Source organism: Cynara cardunculus (assembly GCF_001531365.2).
Source record: "Cynara cardunculus var. scolymus isolate 2C chromosome LG 13, CcrdV1, whole genome shotgun sequence".
Taxonomy (NCBI): Eukaryota; Viridiplantae; Streptophyta; class Magnoliopsida; order Asterales; family Asteraceae; genus Cynara; species Cynara cardunculus.
Genome location: NC_037540.1, coordinates 8,250,263 through 8,256,262, shown reverse-complemented (window position 1 = coordinate 8,256,262; position 6,000 = coordinate 8,250,263). Strand labels below are relative to the sequence as shown.

Below are 6,000 nucleotides of genomic sequence, written 5' to 3'. Positions count from 1 at the left end.
GAAAAGCACTGTGAGTTCATCCCACTCCCCTTTTTACGAGAACTCATACTATTCGAGTTGGTGTGTTCTATCTATTATATGCCCTACATATTGTAGAATTTACTTGTTTATTTGAAGAGGGYGGTTTAAGTGAAAAGTGCATAAACTTGGAAACTTTCGTTAATTACACTTGGACGAGTTAAAAGAGGCTTTGTTTCGAAAATGGGGTTCGTGTCCTCACAATATTTCTCTTGGTCATAAAGCTAAAAGAGAACCCCTTAAAGCTACACATGGTGTACTTATCTAGAAAAGAAGGGTATTTTTATTTGATTAAGGACTTATATAAAAATCTTATTGTGTATAAGTGCCTTTATGCTTAATTTACCGCCTTTGATCATGACACCATGAGGTATTGGATTATGAACATGAAAGTCGTCTTATTTTATTTGTGGGAAGGATGGTGTAAGTTGGTGATAGGCATTGTGATTATTATGTAATCACCAAMTCATCCTCTCACTTTCACTCGGTAATAGGCATTGTGATTATTATGTAATTACCGAGGTAAAGAGCTTATGATCACGGCCGACTACATGACTGGTTTAGGTTGATGTCGATGGTATTATACCTGTAAGTGATGCTCTATAACGTGGATCTATGACTTACTTTGTGTTTGTCATAATCAACGATAAATCGGGTCTCCCCCGTCATCTTCGGATGTTTTATTGTCCCACTATGAGTTATTCAGGTCTTACTGTCTCTATTTCTGTTTAAAGTTACGGCAACTATTTGCATGTACATTTTTATATATGTTCCTTTATGTTTACGTAAACTCTTTGTTTGGACTCACTAGGCGTAAGCCTAACCCTCTCCCTTTCTTGTTATTATTACTTTTTAGGTTCCTTAGCAGTGGGGCTCTAAAGGGTCGAGAGGAGCGTTGGTTCGTGAAAGACTCTTTTGTATTTATAGGCTTGTTACTTTCGAGCGTTGCGTTTTGATGTTACGACTTTTTGGAGATCGATAGAAAATTCCTGTCTTTAATCTAGAAAAAAAAAAGAAATCTAGATTAGTAGGTTATTATTTATCTTCTCTATAGCGGAATTGTAAACGTTATACTATTACTTTTGTTGRATAAATTTTATAAAAGATCCTGGCTCTCGTTAAGTATTTTCCTTTTGAGATACCTTTTAAGGTGTTGAAAGCTTAGGGTGTTACACAATTATATACTCATTTTTTTCCACGAGTGAAACCCACCAAATCCAAATTTTCTCTTTCTTTGTAAGACTCAAACCAAAACACTTGAACCTATTTACTTAATTTTGAAAAAAATTCCAACAGAAAGATGGAACAATGATGATCGAGGTACTCATTATAGTGGACGTTCTAATGGTCGGTGGAGAGGCCGGAATCGTGGTCGGTTTGGTGGCAGATCTAGTGAAGGAAACAGAAACAACAGCTGGAAAGGAGGGCGTCCTAGTGCTAGACGCAATCCACCGAGTGGATATATTATTGGAACTGAATCGTGTCTCACCTTTAGACCACATGATCAACGCTTCTTCCAATCTCATGGGCCTTGGCGTAACAGCCATTTTAATTAGTGGACCAGGCTAAATTCACTAACAATGGCCAGCATGAAACTAGTTCAAATTATATTTTTGCACCTGGATTTGGTTATCAGTTTGGCCCTCAGGCAGTAATAGTTCAGGGACTAAAATTCAAGTGGTCATTTTCCTCAAGCTTACACATCTGAATTTGGACCGGCTCATTTTGCTAAATGGGCTACGCAGCATGGTACATCTGCCAACTTGACTTTTTCTGATACATGTGCAATGGTGGATTCTTGGATTAGTGTCACCTCCTTCTAGTGCAAATATAGTCGGTTGTAAGTGGGTATATAAGATCAAAAGACACCCTGATGGAACTGTTAGTCGATACAAAGCACGGTTAGTAGCCAAGGGTTTTCTTCAAATGGAAGGTGTTGATTACACCGAGACATTTAGTGATCGAGGGTGTGCCTTGGCACCTGATGGCCCCTTAGTGGCTCCGTGCAGCGAGTGTGTGTTCTTAACATTCCTATTGGATGAGTATCACTCATCTAAGATCCGTGGTGAATTTGGATAAAAGAAGAATGTTCTGTTCAAACAAGGGGAAGAAAGTGTAGAGAGAGCAGAAATATGTATCACTCACTAGAAAAGAGTGGAAAACTAACAGAACATGTCTTTTTCTATAGTTAACAATATTGGATAGATAGAAATGCATTATAGTAGAGACTAGAGATCATGAATAGAAACATCCGATCGAGTAGTAATTATACATTGGATAAAAGATGTTCATCTGCCTATAGTGCATTGTTCCTTCCGCAGGTTTTATAGCTTTTTAGCGTCAAGCCTGCATTGCTGTTTTGGGAATCCAGATATCACTTCCAACCAGTTTGGACAGTCTCAGAGGCTGTGGTTCTTATGAGCACATCTTGTTTGTTTGCTGCCAAGGATCAAAGCAATCATTCAGTTGTGAAATAGAGGAACAGAAATGAAATAATAACAAAAGAAGATAGATAGAAAGATGTAGGAAAATTTCTAACCTGGGCCAAGAGAGAAAAAGGTCCACTATTGTTCAAAAGTCCTATTCATTTACCACAATCTCAGTGTGCTGCATTATTCTCCTCTTAATTTCAGTAACAAATGACTTTGGCATGTTTGTCAAGATCAAGTTGCTAAAAGTCTGTATCTGCAGCAAGGTTATAGGAAGCCCCTGTAGCTCCTTACAGCACCTGATTTCTAAGGTGTGGAGTTTCTGCATTGTTCCTTCATGCAGAGTCAATATTTTTAGATTTTCCAGTTTCCATAGCTTCAGAACTCGGAGGGCAGGGAACCCATTTTCAGGACAATGCATTTCTTCTCCCACATAGGAAGAAGCTAAAAGCCTGAGGTTAATCAAGTTTGACAGCTTAGATAGAGTAGGCATGGGATCTTTGTCTAGCTGTGAGACTGATAAGGTAAGGACTTTGAGTCCAAATGGGATCTGGTACCAATCAAGAGGTCTAAGTAATTTTCCTAGTAAGTACAGTTGAGAGAGGTTCTTGAGAAATAAGAAAGGTTCAATAATGAGCTCTGAAGGCCGACCCATGTGGTCCTTGGACCTTAATCTTAGAGATCGAAGGCTAGAGAGTGAATGAATCCACAAACCAATTTCTTTATAGGAGGATGAATGGTTTGTTGTTATGTTGGTGGTGGTGCTGATTGTTGAAGAAGACTCGATTGTCAGATCAAGTTTTTGGAGGTTGACCATTTTTATCAAAGCCGAACCAATCATTCTTGCAATCTTCTCATCTACAAACAAACCCCATAGAGTTTGGAGCTGGCTTGGAGCTTTATGTATCATTAACTGAACAGGGATGTCTAGACGAGCTCCGTTCAGGCAAAGATGACGAAGATGCTTCATGTTCCAAATAGAACTTGGGAGAGTGGTGATTTGTGTATGCTTGATATCCAGTGTTTCAAGGTGGAGCAGCCCACCAAGTGAAGAAGGAAGAGTTTTCAAGAAAGTACCTCTCAAGCCTAAATACCTCAAGTGAAGTAGGTTCCCCAGATTCTCCGGTAGCCGTGGTCGATCAACATCCTCCAAATCGAGCACCTTTAGTAATCCAAATCCTCTGTCTCCAATGATCCTTTCTAAAAATGTTCCTACTTCATCTGCATGCATATATTTCTTTCGGTTGTTGAATGATATGTAGGACCGTAAATACTGGTTGAAAGCTTTTGAAGTGGGATAGTCCTTGATATTGGTGCATTCAACAACTCTACGAACTCCTAATCTATGTCTTGTTTCTGCATTTGAATTTTCTCTGTACTTTTGGTGGAGGTGGAAGAGGCCTATTTCTACAGCCCTGGGCCTGTAGATGTCATGTAGGAATCCAGTCATTCGGCATTTTTTAGGATTCTCACTGGATGTCCTTTTTGAGATTTCCACCATGTTCCTCTGTGCAAGCTCTTCGAGATATGACTCCACTATGTCCTCCGGAATAATCCCTTGAATTGGCTTCACAAAGCCCTCGGCAACCCACAACTGAAACAACCTTCTCACAGGTATTTCAAATCCTTTCCGAAACAGCCCTAAATAATGAAAGCAAGGCTTCAAGTGGAGTGGAAGATCATCGTAACAGAAGGCTAAAATATCAACATCGTGTTGCTCAAAAATATCAGACCAATCTTTGTAGGTCACCTTCCTTGTCGATAGCAAACCAGCAAGCAGTGCAATCCTCAGGGTGCTCCCTCTGCAGATTTTTGCAATTTTCTTTTTCAAATCCTCCATAATTTCGCCTGATAATGGTGTTCCTTTCAGACCCCATACTTTTTCAATGAACATCTGTAACTCATCCTCCATGTCTTGAGGCTTGTAGTGATAACGGCTTGCTGCATCTGCAAATGAAGCGGCTGTTTCATCAGGGGTGGTGATCACCACCCTACTTCCATTGTATGCATCCGGTAAGGCACCTCTTAACTTTTCCAAAAGATCAATACTTTTGATATCATTGATGACTATTAGGTAATTTTGACCTTTCAAAAACCCATGAAGCGTCCCTATCAGGTCCTCATCTTTGAGATCCGCTTTGACCTCGGAGCTGGTCACCTGTTGCAGTATAGCCAAAATAAGATCTCTGAATAACCAGTTTGTGTCAAAGGCTAGCAGAGCACGACATGCAAACTTCTTCTTGACCTCCAGCTTGTTGTAGATTGTCTTGACCTTAGCTGCTTTGCCCATGCCAATCTCTCCAAAGACCGAGATTATTTGAAGAGGTTTGCTATTGCTGGTTATCTGCTTCAGCAACTTCTCCACATCTATCTTGAAAGTGGTGTCTTCTTCCGATGGTGCATGCAGACGCGTCGTGAGAGAATACAGGAACGGTGCCAGAGGTAATGACGCCATTCGATCACAAACATTCTTGAATTTCTTCACTGAATCCTTTCATCTTAGATTTGAGTTTGCGGGCGTTCTCAGAAACGTCCATCGCGTTTAGAACTTCTCTGCAAAGCTTGAATTTGAATATTATATGCTTCTTGACAAAACCCCTCTTTCTCAAAAGGGTTTCTCTGAGGGCGAAAGATTCTATGGCGTCCTCAACACTGTAGACTTTGCCCAGAAAAAACACGATCGAATCTGTAAACACCTTGTTATTTTGGTCTTGGTGTTCTGCATTATTTAGAATCCTTTGCATCTCCCCGAGCTCCTCCATAACTTTCTTTACTTCATCTCTAACGTTTTCAAAAATTTCTGATCTCTCCTTTAGCAAGTCTGAAAGTTTCTGTATCACAACAGATACAATAGCTTCGACAGCCATTTCTCTCTCTCTCTCTCTCTCTCCCTCTCTCTCTCTCTCTCTATATATATATATATATATATATGTACAAAAGGTAAAAAAGAAGATCTGGATGGGTGGGAATGGCAACACCGGTAAAGAACTCTCTCTTCTTTAAACTAAGATCCAGGGTGGACAAGGTCGAGTTTTAACGCTTCAAGACCATAAACTTAATCGGTCAAGATTCCAAGGTTCATTTTGGGGTCACGATCTTCCATCATTGACTTGGGCCTTCATTAAGTAATCATCAATAATTTTAATTTAAGACTTCACAACTACTGCCATAATTTAGTTAAACGCATTCATATCACTACGGACAGCAAAGGGTTATTAGTTACACGATCTTAATGGTTTAATTTACGAGTTTGATATTCTAAAGCATCGCAGATCTGTTTACTTTTAAATCTGAAATTGCAGGTGGGTTTCTGGACGATGAAAATGATACAGATTTAGGAAACCACCACTTGCATCTCCATGTGAAAAGGAGTAGACTTTCTCCATATCTTCTTGCCTACTGTCAAGATCTACTGCCATTCACCATTAATCGATACATTTACCCTCCAACTACTTCTCTTCTACACGTTTATTTACACTAGAATAATTCTTGTAATTATAAGTGATTTAGAATGATAGTAGGCACATGGAAATTGGAAAAGGAAAACAGTAAC

The 6,000-nt window shown here is 39.6% G+C and overlaps 1 pseudogene; it reads right to left on the bottom strand.

Annotated features, from left to right (window-relative positions):
- Nucleotides 1-2,598: 2,598 nt before the first annotated feature.
- LOC112526047 lies at nt 2,599-5,314 on the bottom strand (annotated as a pseudogene).
- Between the last annotated feature and the right edge of the window lie 686 nt (nt 5,315-6,000).